Genomic DNA, 22,729 nt, shown 5'->3' with positions numbered 1-22,729 from the left:
GAAATGTGGTATATTCACATAATATAATACTCTCCAGCAATAACAGTGAGTAAAACAAGCGGCACAACATGAATCAATCTTAGGGGCATAATCTTGAGGAAAAAAAAAATCAAGTCTAGTTTCATAAACTTGAAAACCATGAAAACCAGGATGCTATGTTTAGCGATAGGGACCAATATGTTAAACTGTAAAGAGTGAGGGAATAGCAAAACAAAGTCGGTGTTTGCAGTTACCTTTGGGGTCAGGAAGGACAGTACTGGTGTCAGTGATGGACATGTGAGAGCCTTCAAGGTCGAGGATGTGTCCCATTGCTTATACTGGGTGGTAGGTACACAGTCCTTATTAAATCATAAATCTTTATTTCTAACACAGTGTTTATAAACATTATTTTTAATTAATTGTATTGGAGTAGAATTCTTTACCATGCTATATTAGTTTCCGCTGTACAGCAAAGTGAATCAGTTATAGATACTTAGATAGATCCCCCCCTTTTTAAAATTTCCTTCCCATTTAGGTCACCATAGATGATTGAGTAGGATTCCCTGAGCTATAAAGTAGGTTCTCATTAGTTATCTAGTTTGTACATATCAACAGTGTATATATGTCAATCCCAACCTCCCAATTCAATTCATTCCCCCTTTCTCCCTTGGTGTCCATACATTTGTCCTCTATATCTATGTCTTTATTTATGTTTTACAAAAAAGAACATCTCTACCGGTTTTCTAGATTCCATGTATTTGTGTTAATATATATTTGTTACTGTATATTTAATACTCTTTTTTTAAAATTTTAAACTCTGTACAGAACCTATAGTTCATTCATCTATTGATGGACATCTAGATTGCTTCAATGAAAATTGGATTACATGTATCTTTTCCAGTTTTGGTTTCCTCAGGGTATATGCCTAGTAGTGGGATTGCTGGGTCATATGGTGTTTTTATTCTCAGTGTTTCAAGGAATATCCATACTATCTTCCATAGTGGCTGAATCAATTTGCATTCCCACCAGCAGTGCAAGAAAGTGCTCTTTTCTCCACGCCCTCTCCAGCATTTATTGTTTGTGGACTTTTTAATGATGGCCAGTCTGATCAGTGTGGGGTGATATCTCATGGTTGTTTTGATTTGCATTTCTTTAATAATGAGCGATATTGAGCATCTTTTTATGTGTTTATTAGTCATCTGTGTGTCTTCTTTGGAGAAATGTCTATTTAGGTCTTTTACCCACTCTTTGGTTGGGTGGATTGTTTTTCTGGTATTGGTTGTATGAGCTGCTGTACATCTTGGAAATTAATCCTTTGTCAGTTATTTCATTTGCTATTATACAGAGTGAAGTAAATCAGAAAGAGAAAAATAAATATCATATACTAATGCATATATATGGAATCTAAAAAGATGGTACTGATGAAATTATTTGCAGGGCAGCAATGGAGACACAGACATAGAGAACAGACTTATGGACATGGTGGGTGGGGAGGAAGGAGAGGGTGGGATGTATGGGGAGAGCAACATGGAAACTTAATTACCATATGTAAATTAGATAGCCAATGGGGATGTGCTGTATGGATCAGGGAACTCAGACTGGAGCTCTGTAACAATCTAGAGGGGTGAGATGGGGAGGGAGGTGAAAGGGAGACTCAAGAGGCATAGGACATATGTGTACCTATGGCTGATTCATGGTGATGCTGGACAGAAACCAACACAATATTGTAAAGTAACCGTCCTTCAATTAAAAATAAATAAATTTTAAAAAAAGAAAGGAAGAAAAAGAGTCCCCAAACAGTTCCTTCACACTGAGAGAGCCACCATCTTTGAAACAGGAAGAGGGCCTCACCAGACATCGCAGCTACCAGTAACATGATCTTGGAGTTCCCAGCCTTCTAAAATCCGAGATATTAATGCTGGTTGTTCAAGTCATCCCATCTATGGTATTTTTGTATTAGTAGCTTAAACACCAAGACACATGCTTCTTTCTTTATTTTTTATCTTTGTACACAAGCATTTCCCTCCTTCTTTATCACACAATTCAAGAAATGTTAAGGCGGTCTCATACCGTAGGTCTACTTAATACTCATGTTTACCTTGCAATGGCAATGTCTTTAATAACATATTTGAGGAAATGTTAGCATCTTATACAGACTTCCATAAAGCTCTGATGTGGTGGAAATGATCTAAGCCACCTCCTGTTTGTCAAGTTATGAGAAAGGTAAATGACAGTAAAGTCAATTCTAAGATTTTTTGGTCTGTCATGATGCTGTCCTATAAGTCAATGATGCCCTCAGGAGCTGTCAAAATGTTTATGATTCTCTATTCCTTTACTCAGTGGCCTTGGGTATCAGTGTTTTGAGTATTTAGTTTCTCTGCTTGCTGTGGTCTCCATTGGTTCAATTTTCTCCATTGCCATTGGTTTATTGATTGTTCCCACTACCCCGTTTCACTGGCTGGTCTGTAGGAGTCCTCCACTCACTTGTGATTTTCCAAAGCATCTATTTTGTGAGATGAGAAATCAGCTTTACTTATTAAAATTGACTATAAAATAGTTGTAAGTAGATTCAGGGTAAGAATTAGGGGACCAGGGAAAAGTAAAACCCAGATACATCTCATGTTTCTATTCTACAAACACTTAATGGATCCTTTTAAATGGCAAAGAAGATCGAATATAAAATGACTGCTGGAATGTAGACAACTTTTATGTTTATTGTTTGGCAGAAACCAACACAATAGTGTAAAGCAATTATCCTTCAATTAAAAATAAAGTTTTTAAACAGTAAAAAAAAAAATATATATATATATATATATATATATGTTCTTGTGTTTCAATAGAGGACAGCCGCCTAGAATTATTGTAGATGGGCCTCTCTGTATACTCTTGGACCCTGGTGCCTAACTTAGTGCATCACATAGTAACTACTTAGTAAATATTAACTGAATGAAGAAAGAATGAATAAAAGAAACAAAAATCAGACCAACATTAGATTTTTCATATGCAACATTTAATGCCAGAAAACAGTAGAGTGCATTTAAAGTATTAAAAGCACAGAAGACATATTTCATAGCCAGCTGTTATTTAAATGAAAGGATGATATTCTCTATCATATAAAGCCTCTGAAACTTTGCTAAAGACCCATGCCAGGAACAGTTTGCATAAATGTTTAAATAAGAAAGTAGATAAATCTTAGGTGATGTTTTAAGAAATATATGGCATTTTAAAAGTTTTTATTCTTTGTTAAAAATTGTAGTTTTAAAACGCGCCAAGAGAAAAGAACAAGAATAAACATATGCAAGCTGATACAAAATTAAAATTCTGGTTATGAAAATACAATCAGTTCAGTTCAGTTCAGTTGCTCAGTCATGTCCGACTTTGCGACCCCATGAATCGCAGCGCACCAGGCCTCCCTGTCCATCGCCATCTCCCAGAGTTCACTGAAACTCACATCCATCGAGTCGGTGATGCCATCCAGCCATCTCATCCTCTGTCGTCCCCTTTTCCTCCTGCCCCCAACCCCTCCCAGCATGAGTCTTTTCCAATGAGTCAACTCTTCGCATGAGGGTCCAGAATGATAATATCAGACATGTTTGGGGAGTAGAGGTCAGTGAATGTGATATGTACTGAAGTGTTTGTTAAAATTTAAAAAATAAAAAACTAAAATTAAAAAAATAAAAAAAAATAAAAATAAAATAAAATAAAATAAAAAAAATAAAATAAAATAATGGGAACAAAATAAATGGAGAGGATAATTTTTTTTTAAAGAATAGAAAAGAAGATCAAGTTGAAATGATATGCGGTAGCACGCTCAAATATATCAATAACTATCATAATTATTTAACTGAAAAAGAAACAAGATAAAATGATTAGATGCAACATGTTTTAAGTTAAAAACATCATAAACATACACACATATAAACACCTTTTTAAATAAATAATTATAGTGCAGTCAAACTGTAAAATAGGAAAGAAAGATAATAATAAATGTGAACTTCAAAATGCTGATCTCCTGAAGGGATGGGTTCATATGTTTGGGGTCTAGGAAGAGCATACTGTCAATTTTCTAGTTTTTGTGTTGACAGGACGTTTGCTTATTACATTACTAGAAATGACTAATTATTAATACCTAAATATAGCTTTTGAATTATCTAACTACCGTTAGTTCCATCACTTCATGGGAAATAGATGGGTAAACAGTGGAAACTGTTAGACTTTATTTTTTGGGGCTCCAAAATCCCTGCAGATGGTGACTGCAGCCATGAAATTAAAAGATGCTTACTCCTTGGAAGGAAAGTTATGACCAACCTAGATAGCTTATTCAAAAGCAGAGACATTACTTTGCCAACAAAGGTCCATCTAGTTTGTGCTATGGTTTTCCCAATGGTCATGTATGGATGTGAGAGTTGGACTGTGAAGAAAGCTGAGCACCGAAGAATTGATGCTTTTGAACTGTGGTGTTGGAGAAGACTCTTGAGAGTCCCTTGGATTGCAAGGAGATCCAGTCAGTCCATTCTGAAGGAGATCAGTCCTAGGTGTTCTTTGGAAGGAATGATGCTAAAGCTGAAACTCCAATACTTCGGCCACCTCATGCAAAGAGGTGACTCATTGGAAAAGACTCTGATGCTGGGAGGTATTGGAGGCAGGAGGAAAAGGGGACGACCGAGGATGAGATGGCTGGATGGCATCACGGACTCGATGGACGTGAATCTTAGTGAACTCCGGGAGTTGGTGATGGACAGGGAGGCCTGGCGTGCTGCGATTCATGGGGTTGCAGAGAGTTGGACACAGCTGAGCAACTGAACTGAACTGAACTACCATTTGCAGTAGAAATCAGTAGCTCAGTACTCTCAATTCAGTTCAGTCACTCAGTTGTGTCCGACTCTTTGTGACCCCATGGACTGCAGCATGCCAGGCCTCCCTGTCCATTGCTAACTCCCAGAGCGTACTCAAACTCATGTCCATTACTACTAATTTAATATTTGTAAATTTCCACATGTCATATTGTATAATGTTTCAGTGAATATGAAATATATGAGAAGGATTTAATAGATGCAGTCCTACTCTCAAGAGTTATAAAATTTTCTGCATTAGCATAAGATCATAGAATTTTCTACCCCAAATTCTTCTCCCATGAGAATTCTAGGTAAACCTAAACACCGCAGGTGAGGTGAAAGAAAATGTTTATACAAAACAGATGTATTTTCCAATTCAGAGCATCCTTATATTAAAGTCCCTGTTTAATTAATTTCACACAATATTATCTGGTTGACTTACTCCCTCTCTCTAAACACCTCTGGGAATATCTGAGCTATTGTACAGATGCTCTTACAGAGAATTACATTGCTAAGTGTCATTAGCATAAATCAAGATTCAACATTAATTTAATGGCTGGGGCTTAGAGCTGACAACCCCCTTTTATTCCCTCAACTCCAAATTTCTGTCTGTGTAAATGGCTTCACTCACTGGGAGATTCTCAGTAGGGACTGCCTCCTTCCAAGTGAGGAGCTTGTCTTCCCACTGTCTGGAAGCCACAGGCCTTCCCACCAGTTTCTACTGTTTTGAATATGTTGTCCTTTTCTGAAAACCTTCTTCCAAGAAGTCCACATACTTCCTTTCCTAATAAGCCTTTCCCACACTCTATGGTCATTTTGGGGAGATTAAGGAAGGGAAGAAAAAGCATTCCAGGTAGAAAAGGGGCTGTACAGAAAGATAAGAGGAAGCCCAGAAATCTCTGCTCTTATGCACAGAAAAGACTGAAGGCCTATAGTACTTCAGCTTAAAGGCTGACTACTTCCTGTAAGATGGACAGAGGCCACCCCACCAACGGCCTGAAGTGCACACTTGAGTGAATAGTCTTCATCTTACAGGGCAGGTGTGTGTGTGAAAGTCTTATTCGCTCAGTCATGTCTGACTCTTTGCGACCCCATGGACTGCATCCCACCAGGCTCCTCTGTCCATGGAATTCTCTAGGCAAGAATACTGGAGTTGGTAGCCATTGCCTCCTCCAGGGGATCTTCCCATCCCAGAGACTGGACCTTAGTCTCCCATACTGCAGGCAGATTCTCTACTGTCTAAGCCACCAGGCAGGTGCAGATTAAGATTTTTAACCAGGAGACTTGGTTCTAAATTGGGCCTGAGGAAGGGTGGAAAACACTGCCTCTATACCTATGACCTTTTACCTCAGATTCCTTTTTTTTTTTCTTTTTTGTCTTTCTTCTAATTGTTGTGTATGATATAAATCTCCACAAACCTTGTTTGGGAAAAAAAAGTATGAAAGAAACTATGATAGTATTTATTTGGTGATTCCAAAGTATCAAACACATTAATTGCTGTTTATCATTTAATCCTTACTGGAGTCCAGTGAGATAGATGCTCTTTTATTACCACTCCCAATTTTCAGATCAAGAACACAAGCATAGGAATTAAATAACTTGTCAAAGATTTCACAGTAAGTTGAAGAGCATGAGGAGGCTGTCTCAAAGCAGAGCAAGTGTTATTAGCCACTATGTTTTAGTGCTTTCCATTGAAATGTGCACGTGGCTTGCAGAACTTAATTATAATATTCCTATATGAGGTTTTCAGCCATTGAGGAGCCAGAGATCGCACATGAATGAACCCTGTGAGATTCAGGGCTTTGCTCTGAATACTGCTGATGTACAGCAAAGGAAATATTAAATGTGTTTACTTGGCTTTCAATAACTCTTCTATGGATATTATTTCTGTCCTTAATATAAATGAACACCTATTAGTGGTCTACAGTGCATTCTAGGTAGTTGGCTAAACTCACATAATATATAATTAATTGATGTGATTGTTTTACAGAGACATAGATAAAGAGTTTTTCGTGTGAATCTTTGCATGTGAATCATTTCATATGAGAATATCTGGATTCTAGACATTTGAGATGTTCTAATAATACTTTTATATTTTGAATGACACAGATGAGAAATACAATCAACTGGTAGTTTAATGCTTCAGTAATATTATCAAAGAAGAAAAGGAGATAATACTTATTTTATGTCTAATAAATGCTGGGCACTATCCGTGTATGCTCTGCTTAGTCTCTCAGTCGTGTCCAGCTCTTGCTACTCCATGGACTGCAGCCCACCAGGCTTCTCTGTCCCAGAGGCTTCTCCAGGCAAGAATACTGGAGTGACTTGCCATCCTCTTCTCTAGGGGATCTTCCCAACCCAGGGATCAAACCGAGGTCTCTCACACTGCAGGTAGATTCTTTACCAATTGAGCCACCAGGGAAGCCTACTCTCTGTATAGCATCTCACTACTTCTCAAAACAAATCTTGAGGTAGGTAAATCACTCAGTCCTCTCAACTCTTGGTGACCCCATGGACTGCAGCATACCAGGCTTCCTTGTCTTTCACCATCTACCAGAGTTTGCTCAAACTCATGTCCATTGAGTCAGTGATGCCATCCACCCATCTCATCCTCTATTGTCCCCTTCTCCTCCTGCCCTCAATCTTTCCCAGCATCAGGGTCTTTTCCAATGAGTCAGCTCTTTGCATTAGGTGGTGAAAGTATTGGAGCTTCATCTTCAGCATCATTCCTTCCAGTGAATATGTAGGACTAATTTCCTTAAGGATTGACTGATTTGATCTCCTTGCTGTACAAGGGAGTCTCAAGAGTCTTCTCTAACACCACAGTTTGAAAGCATCAATTCTTCAGTTCTCAGCCTTCTTTAAGGTCCAACTCTCACATCCTTACGTGACTATTGGGAAAAAAACACATAGCTTTGACTATACAGACCTTTGTTGGCAAAGTGATGTCTTTGCTTTTTAATATGCTATCTTGGTTTATCATAGCTTTTCTTCCAAGGGACAAGCATCTTTTAATTATTGCCATTTTATAGATAAGGAAACTGAGATTCAGAGAAGTTATGGAACTTTCCCAGTATTTCCCTGTAAATATGTAGTGATGCTGGGATCCAACCTAGGTGTGTCTGACCCCAAAGATTCTGCTGTTTTTTACTGTGACCTACTCAATACATGATCACTATATGCATTAAAAGTATGTATACATTTTTGGATATGTAAACAGGGAAAAAAAAACACTTAAGATATAAAATTTGAATGATGGTCTGAGTCTGTTGATCCACAAGGCAACATTCTAGTGATGTGGTCTTCCCCAAACTGGCAGCTGTGGGCTTCTTCTCAGTACAATAGGATAGTTAGGTTAGAAATACAATATAAATGGCCATCCAGATGATTTCCTCAGTTGTCAGTACATGGTCAACTTTCTCTAAGCCAAACACTTTCATCAGACACAACTGAGTGGACTCTGAACGGAGGTTAAAGATTTTCTTTTAAAGTCATGGTTATAGTCTAAGACTAATGAGGACCTTAAAGTAGCTGACCTTCTTTGAAAAGATCATTGCCTTTTTTTTTTCCTTCTTGATGATACCCATTTAGACCTTAAGTATGGTCTTGTATATTCAATATATATGTCAAGTCCAAATTGGAAAGGGCAGTTATAATTATTCCCTGGGAAGTGCATATATTTCCTGAGATTTGCAACCTATATGCAAAGCCACACCCAGCTCCACATTATATATCATATCAACAGCCTCAAACTCACCAACCAATGGGGCCTGGAATTATTCTCGCTGCCCTTGGCACACAAATATCCAGAGACACATCTTTTCCCTTTTTCTATCATGTTAATTAAAACTCTATAGTCAAATTTCTAGCTTTTTTTTTTTGGCTTGGAGTTTTTGCTTTTTGGATTTTCAGTTCAGTTCAGTCACTCAGTCATGTCCAACTCTTTGCGACCTCATGAATTGCAGCACGCCAGGCCTCCCTGTCCATCACTAACTCCCGGAATTCACACAAACTCATGTTATCTAGTCGGTGATGCCATCCAGCCATCTCATCCTCGGTCGTCCCCTTCTCTTCCTGCCCCCAATCCCTCCCAGCATCAGAGCCTTTTCCAATGAGTCAACTCTTCGCATGAGGTGGCCAAAGTATTGGAGTTTCAGCTTCAGCATCATTCCTTCCAAAGAAAACCCAGTGCTGGTCTCCTTCAGAATGGACTAGTTGGATATCCTTGCAGTCCAAGGGACTCTCAAGAGTCTTCACCACAGTTCGAAAGCATCAATTCTTCGGCGCTCAGCTTTCTTCACAATCCAACTCTCAATATCCATACATGACCACTGGAGAAACCATAGCCTTGACTAGCGGACCTTTGTTGGCAAAGTATTGTGTCTGCTTTTGAATATGCTATCTAGGTTGGTCATAACTTTCCTTCCAAAGAGTAAGCATCTTTTAATTTCATGGCTGCAATCACTATCTGCAGGGATTTTGGAGCCCCAAAAATAAAGTCTGACACTGTTTCCACTGTTTCCCATCTATTTCCCATGAAGTGATGGGACCGGATACCATGATCTTAGTTTTCTGAATGTTGAGCTTTAAGCCAACTTTTTCACTCTCCTCTTTCACTTTCATCAAGAGGCTTTTGAGTTCCTCTTCACTTTCTGCCATAAGAGTGGTGTCATCTGCATGTCTGAGGTTATTGATATTTCTCCCATCAATCTTGATTCCAGCTTGTGCTTTCTGCAGCCCAGCATTTCTCATGATGTACTCTGCATATAAGTTAAATAAGCAGGGTGACAGTATACAGCCTTGATGTACTCCTTTTCCTATTTGGAACCAGTCTGTTGTTCCATGTCCAGTTCTAACTGCTACTTCCTGACCTGCATACAGGTTTCTCAAGAGGCAAGTCAGGTGGTCTGGTATTCCCATCTCTTTCAGAATTTTCCACAGTTTATTGTGATCCATGCAGTAAAAGGCTTTGGCATAGTCAAGAAATCAGAAATAGGTGTTTTTCTGGAACTCTCTTGCTTTTTCCATGATCCAACAGATGTTGGCAATTTATCTCTGGTTCCTCTGCCTTTTCTAAAACCAGCTTGAACATCTGGAAGTTCACAGTTCACAAATTGCTGAAGCTTGGCTTGGAGAATTTTGAGCATTACTTTGCTAGAGTGTAAGATGAGTGCAATTGTGCAGTAGTTTGAGCATTCTCTGGCATTGCCTTTCTTTGGGATTGAAATGAAAACGGACCTTTTCCAGTCCTGTGGCCACTGCTGAGTTTTCCAAATTTGCTGGCATACTGAGTGCAGCATTTCACAGCATCATCTTTCAGGATTTGAAATAGCTCAACCGGAATTCCATCACCTCCACTAGCTTTGTTCATAATGATGATTTCTAAGGCCCACTTGACTTCACATTCCAGGATGTCTGGCTGTAGGTGAGTAGGGGACTGTTTTTTGTTTTGTTTGTTTGCTCTGTGTTTTGTTTTCAGGCTTGCTGCAATCCACTTCTCAGTTGTTCATTAACTGCTAAGTCGCTTCAGTCATGTCCAACTCTGTGCGACCCCGTAGACGGCAGCCCACCAGGCTCCTGAGTCCCTGGGATTCTCCAGGCAAGAACAATGGAGTGGGTTGCCATTTCCTTCTCCAATGCATGAAAGTGAAAAATGAAAGTGAAGTCCTTCAGTCATGTCCAACTCTTCACAACTCCATGGACTGCAGCCTACCAGGCTCCTCCATCCATGGGATTTTCTAGGCAAGAGTACTGCAGTGGGGTGCCATCACCTTCTCTGGTTCATTAACTAGGGCCTTGGAAAAGATGATGACTTCCTCTCTAAAGTCCAAACACTTTCTATTAGTCATCATCACTGTCAGGAATCCTGTTATGAACAGCATTACTTTCTACCCATCATGCTGGACTTTCTTGGATATTGAGTCAAAGCACAGTAGTGTTTACCATGTTCCTTTGGGCCATGGACAGGGGACTTTTCTGGCTCTGGGAAGAAATAATACATGTCCAGGCCCCTAGTCATACCCAGCTCCTGCTCTTATTTTTTTTCCTAATGAGCCTGAGTTGCTGTGGACCCAACATGCTCCATACATATGAAATACACATGCATTCCTGCTTCTTTCTTCCCATCCAGTTTTTAGTGTTTTGTGCTTATTTTAAGCCTGTACTGCCACTGTTCTATATTTCACCTCCAATCCATCCTACATATCCATGTCAAATTGATCTTCCCAGAGTTTCACTTTGTTTATACTACCCCTTTTCAAAAATACTTTACAGCTTCCTGTTGTCTGAAATAAGCTGAAAAACTGTCAAGCCTGACAAAGGATATCTTTCACATACAGTGTTTTGGTCTGTCCATACATATGTCCTCTGTACTCACTCCACCCCATATACTGATATAACTTTACTGGTCTTTATTCTCTGATCATTTACCGTGACTCTTCCCCGTAACTAAAGGAACCCCGAGCCCCCTATTTCTTCATCTGTTTTCATTTACCTGCTTTTCAAGACCTTTTCCTCCATGACGATTCCCCTTTTAAAGAATTTCACAGCTGAAAGAAACCTTTGAAGGCACTGAGGTCAATAATAGATTTTGTGATCTGCTCCTCTCCAAAATACGCTTTGTTAACGGTCACATAATTTATGTCTGGTGGCAGGGAAATTAGTACAAGGCTAAAACTGTGTCTTACCTGGGTATTGTCAGGGTCTGATTCATGTTTAGAAACAGTATATTTTCTTGAAATATGTTTGCTAAATGAATGAATAAATGAGTGAGTGACTCGTTCTTGAGGCAGGTGCCGGCAAGCATTTCTTATAAGTGGTCACGTGGTAAATGTATTTGGCTTTGTGGGGTGTATGATCTCTGCCGCAACTCTTCACATCTGCTACTGTAGCAGTAAAGCAGAAAAAAACAATGTGTTTTTAATGTCTCTAAATAAAGAGCATAGAATTGGTGGCAAGATTTGGCAGTCTGTAATTCACCAACTTTTGTCTTAAGGCACAAACCATCTCTAAACCATTTTTAGTATTCTTCCTTAGTTATTTCAAATATCTCTAGGGAAAATTTTATAATGTTTTCTCTGATGTTCCAAAACAGCTCATATGCTTCCTGTGCTCACGTTCAATTCTTTCAGTGATTTCTTATACTAATGTTCTTTTGATTTTCTTTACTAACTTAGCCTTTCTCCTATATGTGTCCCATTTGTTTGTGAATTTTTCAAAACAAAAAGCAGTACTCCATATTGATATGACTACTGAAAAGCAATTCAAGCTCATTCCCTACCTTACTCTGTATGGAACAGATGTAATGATAAAACTTGCCATGGCATTTGTGGGGGAGAACTTATCCTGTAGCTAGTTCAGAACTCTCATAGTGCAGCTCTATACTCTTATCTAAACTATGGGTTCTCTATCTCTCAGATCCCATGCCTGATGATCTGAGGTGTAGTAATAATAGAAATAAAGTTCACAATAAATATAATGCACTTGAATCATTCCAAAACCATCCCCACCTCTCTGGTCCGTGGAAAAATTGTCTCCCATGAAATTGTCTCCTGTGGCCAAAATGGTTGGAGACTTCTGAATTCTAAACCATTCTATATTATATAGTGTGGGGGTGGGGGGTAGAGAGGAGTGGAGAGTCTCATAGTTTTACTATATGGCTTTCTTATTTTATTTTGAAAGAGTGGTATGAAGGACTAGTTTATAAATAATATCTATAATCTCATTTGCTAAGTCACTTAGGTTGTGTCCAACCCTTTGCAATCCTGTGGACCATAGCCTTCCAGGCTCCCCTGTCCATGGGATTCTCCAGGCAAGAATACTGGAATGGGTTGCCATTCCCTCTTCTAGGGGATCTTCCCAACCCAGGAATTGAACCCTGGTCTCTTAGTCTTCGCATTGGCAGGCGGGTTCTTTACCAGTAGATAGTGATTCTCACCAAATGCATTGTGTTACCGTTATTTCATCACTCACTCACTTGTGACCTTTGTCCCATCTGTTCTCTCCCTTTTATTTTATTTTCCCACATACATATTCAGTTACTCACTCCAAGATGTTTATCAGGTATTTACCACGTTGCTGGTTACAGTGCCAGACACCAGCAACTGGTAGGCTCTTCCTCAATGTATAACAACTATTTTCTGCCTCACTGTGGCAAGTTTCTTTCTTGTCTCAGTTTATCGGATTTTGTCTTGTATTTGTTTATCATGCTAAGCCCTTGGCGCAGTGTTGCCATGGAATCACATGAGTAAACCAAAAATACCACGTATGTTTAAATAGAAGAGTACAATAATGTCAGCCAGAGTTAAGAGTGGGCAAATGAAATAAGGGAATTAGTGATTGGAATTTCTTTAGAAACAGCTTAAAGCAATATAATTCCAGACAAGAGATTACACAAAGATGATGACTGCTGAGTTGAACTGTTTGCTGGTTGTAAAATCCTAACTGCAGTCTCTCAAAATTACACAGAATTAGGTAACAGGATCTGTGTTCTGATTGTAAAGCCTGCCTGAAGTAATATTTTACTGGACCATAAATTGTTCAGACTACATTTCATGCCTGATAAAATCCTTACATTTATGGTAGAAAATTTAAACCTTTGTTCTGTAACTAATCTTTTAAGTTTTCCAAAACAGAGCAGTTTTGGATTTTGTTTTTCCTAGAAAATGGCTGTTCTTAAAAAATAGACTAGCATAATTAGGAATTTTTCTCAAATTATCTTTGAAATTAGTCTTGAATTATATTTTGTAGGTTTTCTAGGCAAGAGGACTGGAGTGGGTTGCCATTTCCTTCTCCAGGGGATCTTCCCAACCCAGGGATCGAACCTGGGTCTCCTGCATTGTGGGCATATGTACAAACCTGAGCCAGCAGGGAAACCCTATATATACACAGATATATACACACGTGCATATATATTTTAATATAGTGTTATAAATTCATAAATGTAGATATATACATAGAGATTTCTGTATCTACTAATTTATCTCAGTCTCGAATTTAAGAGACATAAATAGATTAGATTAATATTTCTACAGCAGTATAATTGTAGTCATTGGGTAACACTGAAGAATGCTTTCTAATTTACAGGTTTAAATGTATCATTATCAACTGTGTTTACCGCCTAGACAAAAATATGTTGAAAATTAGATTAAACTGTTCTCTATGGAAGACGGGAAGATCAAATGAATAGGATATGGACTTTAGATCAAGTCATATCTGTGTTCAATTCTCAGTTGCATGTATTCTGAGTTTGTATTCTTGCTTTAGGTCAGTTTTCCAAAGAAACAGACTCTGAGATGGAGGTTTTGATGCAGGAAGTTTGTTGAAGAGTGTATCTGTGTTTAATTATAGGTACCCCAGAAGGCAAAAGAGGGGCCTGGTCTTTCTATCCATATGAGTTAAAGAAAGTGAAAGCATTAGTTGCTCAGTCAAAGCACTTAGCTGGTCACTTTGTGACCCCATGGACTGTAGCCCACCAGTCTCCTCTGTCCATGGAATTATCCAGGCAAGAATACTGATGTGAGTTGCCATTCCCTTCTCCAGGGGATCTTCCCAACCCAGGAATCAAACCCCGGTCTCTTGCATTGGAGGCAGATTCTTTACCATATGCACCACCAGGGAAGCCCTTGTATCGGTATAAGGATCAGTCATTAGAAGTGAGCTGCCTGTGGGAAGGCGAATGATCTTGGGTCAAGCACTTCCCTTTGGTGGGATGAGGAAAATCCCCAGAGAAAGAGTCACTGTGAGCCACCAGGAACCAGTACTTCCGGCAGCTGGGGGATGAGTGCCTTGTCCTGAGGGAGATCTGGGTTCGGTCCTGCAGCATCTACCATGTCCATTCCTGGGACTCTTGTCTCTTCGTGCTTCATGTATTCCATTTCTCGCACCTTGGAACAGCTCCTCAGTGTTCTGGTAAGTCTCCTTTCCTGGCAAAGCCCCTACGAGGAAGGTTAGAACTCCAGCCCGTGCCAGTGCAGCTAGTTTGTTTCAAGGACACAGCTGAGAACTACTCTCCCTTTTTTTCTGTTCTCTCTTCTACTAACTGTCCTCAGTTCAGTTCAGTTCAGTTCAGTCGCTCAGTCGTGTCCGACTCTGCAAGCCCATGAATCGCAGCATACCAGGCCTCCCTGTCCATCACCAATTCCCGGAATTCACTCAGACTCACGTCCATCGAGTCAGTGATACCATCTCATCCTCTGTCGTCCCCTTCTCCTCCTGCCCCCAATCCCTCCCAGCATCAGAGTCTTTTCCAATGAGTCAACTCTTCTCATGAGGTGGCCAAAGTACTGGAGTTTCAGCTTTAGCATCATTCCTTCCAAAGAAATCCCAGGGTTGATCTCCTTCAGAATGGACTGGTTGGATCTCCTTGCAGTCCAAGGGACTCTCAAGAGTCTTCTCCAACACCGCAGTTCAAAAGCATCAATTCTTCAGCGCTCAGCTTTCTTCACAGTCCAACTCTCACATCCATATATGACCACAGGAAAAACCATAGCCTTGACTAGACGGACCGTAGTCGGCAAAGTAATGTCTCTGCTTTTGAATATGCTATCTAGGTTGGTCATAACATTCCTTCCAAGGAGTAAGCGTCTTTTAATTTCATGGCTGCAGTCACCATCTGCAGGGATTTTGGAGCCCCAAAAATAAAGTCTGACACTGTTTCCACTGTTTTCCCATCTATTTGCCATGAAGTGATGGGACCAGATGCCATGATCTTCATTTTCTGAATGTTGAGCTTTAAGCCAACTTTTTCACTCTCCTCTTTCACTTTCATCAAGAGGCTTTTGAGTTCCTCTTCACTTTCTGCCATAAGGATGGTGTCATCTGCATATCTGAGGTTATTGATATTTCTCCTGGCAATCTTGATTCCAGCTTGTATTTCTTCCAGTCCAGCGTTTCTCATGATGTACTCTGCATATAAGTTAAATAAGCAGGGTGATGGTATACAGCCTTGATGTACTCCTTTTCCTATTTGGAACCAGTCTGTTGTTCCACATCCAGTTCTAACTGCTGCTTCCTGACCTGTATACAGATTTCTCAAGAGGCAGGTCAGGTGGTCTGGTATTCCCATCTCTTTCAGAATTTTCCACAGTTTATTGTGATCCATGCAGTAAAAGGCTTTGGCATAGTCAGTAAGCAGAAATAGATGTTTTTCTGGAACACTTGCTTTTTCCATGATCCAACAGATGTTGGCAATTTGATCTCTGGTTCCTCTGCCTTTTCTAAAACCAGCTTGAACATCAGGAATTTCACAGTTCATGTATTGCTGAAGCCTGGCTTGGAGAATTTTGAGCATTACTTCAGTAGCGTGTGAGATGAGTACAATTGTGCGGTAGTCTGAGCATTCTTTGGCATTGCCTTTCTTTGGGATTGGAATGACAACTGACCTTTTCCAGTCCTGTGGCCACTGCTGAGTTTTCCAAATTTGCTGGCATATTGAGTGCAGCATTTCACAGCATCATCTTTCAGGATTTGAAATAGCTCAGCTGATATCCTTAACCAGCACTTGTGTTGATCCATATGGCTTACCTTGGGGGAGGAATAGGCCATTAATGAGGGGTCTGAACCCCTCCTCACCAGTCCCTTCTTAGGCCATGGCTGCTGCACTTGTTCATTTATTATCAAAAACAAGGAAATACCAAGAAATTCCCAGTGAATCACCTGAATACTACAGATTCTTTCCTGCCCTTGTTATCTGACAGTAGCCCCTCCTCCTGATGATGATCACTTACCCCTAATCGTATGGCTCCTCTCTTGGTGCCAGTCTCCTAGCACGAGGAACCCCCAGTAACTGGATGTGAGGTGTATCCTGAAGCTCAGTGAGACCCCTGCTGTGTCCTCTCATGAAGCATGTGCACGTGCTTAGTCACTCAGTCATGTCCGACTCTTGCAACCCCATATGCTGGAGCCCACCAGGCTTCTCTGTCCATGGCATACTCCAGGAAAGAACACTGGAATGGGTTGTCACTTCCTTCTCCAGGGGATCTTCCCAACCCAAGAAACAAACCCGGGTCTCCTGCATCGCAGGCAGCCCCTTTACTTTCTGAGCTATGAGGAAAGCCCCTCGTGAAGCATACTCCCTCTGAAAACCAGGATCTCTCGATGCAGAGAGTCTAAATTTGTGGGTTAGAAAGCACAGATTCCCCATTTAGGCCACTGGGAGTGATGTCAGCTTTGACGACTTCTTCCTCCCCTTGTTTTCTAGACCCATGTAATCTGTCTGTTGGAGTGTGTAAGCATACGTGCGTGCTCAGTCATGTCCAACTTTTTTGGAACCCATGACTATAGTCTGCTAGGTTCCTCTGTCCATGACATTTTCCAGACAAGAATACTGGAGTTGCCACTCCCCGTTCCAGGGCATCTCCCTGATGCAGGGATTGGTCTTCTACGTCTCCCATATTGGCAGGCAGGTTCTTTCCCACTGCGTCATCTGGGAAGCCCTATCTACTGGAGATGAAATACCAAAGGATGGTCATGGGTTAGCGTGTTTCCCATGTCCTTTACACGGCACCTATCATCACAGGACATCATTTCCAAGCTGGAGCTACAGCTGCCCCTCCAAAAGGCTATTTCATATGTCTGTCAGGCCAGCAGTTTCTAGCTCATGCCGTATGTATCAGGATAGGTGGGTCCCATGATTATATATACATTGCTGACTTCCACTGTATTTCCATTGGTCAGAGGTAATATTATACCATGTTGCGTCCTGATGAATCAGGTACTCTATAGGCCCTTGGATAACAGTGATGAATAAGGCTCTGCTGGCAGATAACCAAACCCTTATTTAGAACCGGTTTTAGTTCAGGTCAAAATGAATCACTATTCTTAAGGTGTCAGGAGTCCAATGTCATAATCAGCTTTCTATCACATGGCTGGTTGGTCTCCCTATGGATAGTGCTGAAATTGAAGCTCAGCATGGATCCCTGTTACTGCCAAGGTGGGCAGCTCCACAGCCTTTATGAGGCTGTGGGGAAATAGAAATATATATTGTGTGGCCTGAATCAAATAGATGGCCTCCACCAAGAGAACAAAGGGAAAGTTATTCTAAGGCCTAAAAAAGAAATGTAAGAGGAGAATGGAACTTCTTGGGCAAGGATCAAAAGGAATCAGAAGCTAAGAGAAGGACCAAGCCTAGATCCCAGAATTGTTTAAGCTGCATAAGATGGTGGTAAGCCAGTTGGTAGAATGTGGTCTACTAATATCTCACTTATTTATGTACTTATTATTCTTTCTTTTTTAATTTCCTGTTTTGTTTGCCCTTAATTTCTGTGGTTCCATTTCATCTTCATTACTTTTTGGTAGACTAGTTGATTTTTTAAGTTAAAAGAACAGAGGCCAAGTTGGAAAATCTGGACAAATTAATCACTTCAGATATGATTCATTTTCCTTATTAATAAAATTGTAGTGAAAATATTTGCCTGAAGAGTTATGGGATATAAAAGCATATATACAAAGTGCTGTGTATGGTAGCTCCTCAACCACTTCTTGTTAGTTTTGAAAAAGTCCTAAACAGCTACTGCTGAATTCCTAAGGAGGAAATGATAGGCCTCGCCTCTTTGTTTGGGACACTGGTTGTAGAGATCTGGCAAAGTAGAAATAAGGCAGAGAAATGAGATGAGTTAGTAGAGATCCACTTCCCATGTTCCTAGGAGCTCACGTAATCAGATTCAGTGATTGGCTGTGAATTTTGTTTATTTTTTAAAATAGTATAATTTTTGTGTTAACTTTGGTATGTTCTTGATTTACTAGCTCTGTGATTTTAGGTAAATTCTTCAATACTTCTGGATGCTAGAAAATTTTAATAAAAATGTTAGTTACCTCATGGGCTTGGTAGGTAGGGTAAATGAGAAATGTGTGTAATTCACATATAACTGTGCATAATATCCCACATGTCATATGCACGGCAACCTGATTGCGTCATGTCTACCATATAACAAATGCTATTATTATTATGCTTTCCCAAAATACATATCTGAGATCCCAACAGGATGTTTTATTTCAGTGTTTTTCCCTTACCTCCTCATTCCTCAAAGAGAACAATGACTACAAAACATCAGTTGAGTAAATATTGCATTATCATAATTACAATTTCCCTGAGAAGAGTGGCTTGCAGTTTGAATATTCAGCGTCACAATTACAATTTCCATAAGGAATGTAGAACCGTTATTATAAACAATACAATGATCACTTGGTCCATAAGGGAGAACAGATTATCGGGGGAGTGAGAAGAGACAAGTAGCAGGAGTCTGTGTCCTAATTAGCATTCAAGGGTAGAAACACAGGAGAATAAGTTGTAATAGCCGCTGAAAACACTCTTGTCTAAATTTATCAAACAGTCTTCTCATGATGCAGAATTCCACAGGTTGGTTAAGTCCTGCCTTTGTAATTTTTCCTTATATGTAATCATTTTTAGTAAACATCCTCCCTGTATCTTTCCTCATTGTCATTCGTGATTGCTATGCCCCTAAGAAATTTTAAAAAGCAAACTAACAAAATACAAAAAGCACAAAATATTTTTTTAAATAGTTGAAGGGGAGAAAAAGTTTCATCAGAGGGTTTCTCTCTTCACAGTTAAATGTGTCTCTTTTGTCAAGAGAAAAATGCTAAAAGTGTTTTTTTAACAAATGCTCTTTTTATTGCTGTTGCCTTAATTGGCTTTCACTTAAATTTCCTTTTTTTCCCCTGTCTTTTTTATTTTTTGCAGGTGATATGAGAAAAACAGAATGCAGCGTTCAAGGTTGGTACTTTTCATGATGTTTTAACACCTCTTATTAATAGGAAACAGAGTATGAAAGAAGCAGAGTGAAATATGTCCTTCGTTTTTCACAGGTAGTGATTAGAAGCCATTATGCTTTTATTTTTTTCACTTGTGGATGGAGAAGGGCAACATAAATTGTTACAAAGGACAATGTAGCAACTGAATATAATCTGATAAAATCCTTGGCAAAACTGTGAAATTCGAAATATTCAGTGGTTTTCTACTCTATTCATTCATCATGCCGTCCATCCACCATTCATTTTTTCCCAGTGAATACTGATTGCATACATACTGCATACCAGGCCCTGTGGTCTGATTTTCCTCTATTCATACCTGGTTTGGCTGCCTTCACCGTATTCCCAATCCCACACATTTTTCCAATGCTCCTTGATATCTCTGACAATAAACCTTCACCTGCTATCACAGATCTTCGATTTAACTTGCTGTGTCTGATACATGAGCAGTGTTTCCAGCACATGGCTCAGTTATGCGGTCAGATATGTCCCAAATAATTGAGAAAAAACCATTATGGTGGAGAGAAAACCATTAGTGTGACAGTGAGCAAATGACTCCTCTCTGCATACTAATAAACTCTATGATGTTTTTTTACTATTGTGTGAGGTGCATTGCTACTTATAGATTACTATAACACAGTTTAGTGGTAATCTATTTACTATAATCTACAATGTCAGTTATCTTTTCTCAAAAGTCTGCCTATAGACCTTCTTTCCCTTTATGATCTAAGCAGTCTTAAGACTTTCAAGAACAAGCGTGTTATTACATTGTATTTTAAAACAGGCAAAGCATTCAAAATACACATGAAATGGCTCCTTTGTAAGAAAGGCAGTGGTAGATTGAACCAAACTTCATGGGAAACAGGGACTGAAAGTTTTCTGCTAAATTTTTTCTGCTAAATCAGCAGTGGTTAGTGAATAGGAATCTATAAACTCATGCTCTAAATATTGTTTTAATTTTGAGGGAATTTTCCTATTGTTTTATTTTCATGAGTATTATTTATTTACTTAAAAAAGCCTTTCTAATTTTCCTTACTGAAATTGATTTCCTGTAAAGCATTAAAAGAAAAAAAAAAAAAAACTGAAGTCTTGAGGTCCTCAACAGAAAATTCTGCTGCCAGAGGTATTTTCAGAAACATAACTTTCATAATTGGAAGGGACTCTAGTGACAATCTGCCAATCTAATTTAACTCATTTAATCTAAAGAAGTCTAAATGGTCTCAGCCATCAATCTATGTAATTATAATACTTACTGGGAAGTGCTGAGTAGTGGTTGAGAAGCTGGTCTCTCAAATCAGAGTGCCTGAGTTTGAATGTTATTTACCCATATACTTTTTGCATGTTGGACCAGCTTATTAACATCTCTAGTCCCTGCTTTTTTCAGTTGTAAAATGAAAGAAATGAGACTACATTCTTCATAAGGTTGTTAGAGAATAAATGAGATTCTGTGTTTACAACACTTTGACATATTGTAAGAATATAGTAAATGATTGTTGCCATATTATTATTTTTCTATGATTACTATTATTACAAAGCATTATTATTAGTGGCAGGCAGCATCTTCACTTCTCTGAAATAAACTCTATGGACGTGATCTTTCATGTTCGCCATCAGAGATGTATGTATTCACCCTATGGTCACATTTGGTTGCCTGTGAAATTATAGATAACCTGGGACAGTCTATCAAGTTAGAACATCTTCTGGTAGCAAACAGTATCTACTTTTCTTCTAAATATAAGATTTTGATAAACATCACAAAGGTGAGAGAAGTAAGCAATTTCAGTGATTGCTGGGGGTGGGGTGGGAGTAGAGAGGAGAATGAAATAGCAGGAAGGAAGTCATTGGAAGGAGAGGTTTGGTGCCAGCTTTCAAATCTCACTCGGACAGAAACTAGCATTGTCTGTGCCTTTGTGTGCAGAGAGCCCCTTCATTCATGGTAGGTGGACAGGAGGCTGATGAAGATTGGTGGAAGAGAGGAAACCTATAGGAAAGGTCAGAAGTTATTATTATATGGTAATAAAAATGGCAAAGTGGAAGGAATGCAACTAGAGCCCCTTTCTCTTGGTGGGACCTACAGAATGTTTTATGTAGCTATCATCCATGCATATTAGAGGAAAGCCATCCCTCTCTCAGTGGAGCCTGGTCACTGACCCCGGACCGTGTCACCAACATGCAAAAGCCATCCAACAGGAGCCTCTTGGTGCCAGGGCTCAGGGTAAGCCCAAATGCAAGGGGTTGGAGTAAACAGATCCTACTTTATTCAGCCTCTCTTGGTGAGGCAACAGACACTCCAGGGTCCACCAGACTGATGGTATAAGGAGGGGAGATATGTCAGCTTCCCACATAAGTCCTTGGATTCATCTTGACACATGTTCTGTCAAGTATGTATACAGGTTAAACTTTGACCTTTTATAGGGAAAGAGCCCCCTTTGATCCAACAGGAAAAAATGGCACTTCTAATTCAGTGTCATAGAAATTGCTAGGTATTTCATAATCCAAGTGAAGCAGGATAGTACTGAAATGTCTTCCTCTGAGTTAGCAAGACTCAAAACCTAATTTATAAACACACATGGATAAAGGGGCAGCACAGCTCTGTAGGGTCAAGTAGTCTCATCCATCAGTGTCTGAAACACCACTGGGTGACATGCAGTTATGGTCTTCACACTGACTCCACAGTACATGATAAAACAATTATCTCTAATCCTGTGAAAACTACAGTGGTCAAGGAGGAATTGAAAGAAACAAATCTCCATGGTCCCAGACCCACCTCCAGGAAATACTGACATTTTGATTGAGCCTGCCTGTGACAGCTAGTCTACCCCTGCATCACCCCTGAGCACTCTGTCACTTATACACAGCCCTTCCTGATGACTTGTGTGATCCCCTGTAGGTCTGCTCATGCCCTTCTCATGAAAGGGAATCAGTTACAGATTTGTATATCTAAAAAGTACTTTAAACTAGTATGCATTTTAGCCTTTTTTTCCCCCTCAAATAATGAAATTCAGGCCCACAGAAGTTAACTGTCCTAAGTCATGGAGTACACTAGTGTCCAAATAAGGACCACAATCACATTGCCTTACTCACTCCTGAACCTTGACCACCAAGCAATCCTTCACCAAGACAAGAAGGTCTTGTTTGGAATGGAAACT

General features: G+C 39.7%; 1 protein-coding gene across 1 annotated transcript in view; it reads left to right on the top strand.

Moving 5' to 3' along the window:
• Window positions 1-22,729, top strand: part of LINGO2 (leucine rich repeat and Ig domain containing 2) — a 1,426,386-nt gene that overhangs the window by 940,302 nt on the left and 463,355 nt on the right. Inside the window, exon 5 of the mRNA XM_069574164.1 lies at window positions 19,513-19,545. The gene's annotated coding sequence lies outside the window, so the exon portion shown is untranslated. The remainder of the gene's footprint in view (window positions 1-19,512; window positions 19,546-22,729) is intronic.

Source organism: Ovis canadensis, chromosome 2 (assembly GCF_042477335.2).
Source record: "Ovis canadensis isolate MfBH-ARS-UI-01 breed Bighorn chromosome 2, ARS-UI_OviCan_v2, whole genome shotgun sequence".
Classification (NCBI taxonomy): domain Eukaryota; kingdom Metazoa; phylum Chordata; class Mammalia; order Artiodactyla; family Bovidae; genus Ovis; species Ovis canadensis.
This window is presented reverse-complemented; position numbering and strand designations above follow the sequence as displayed.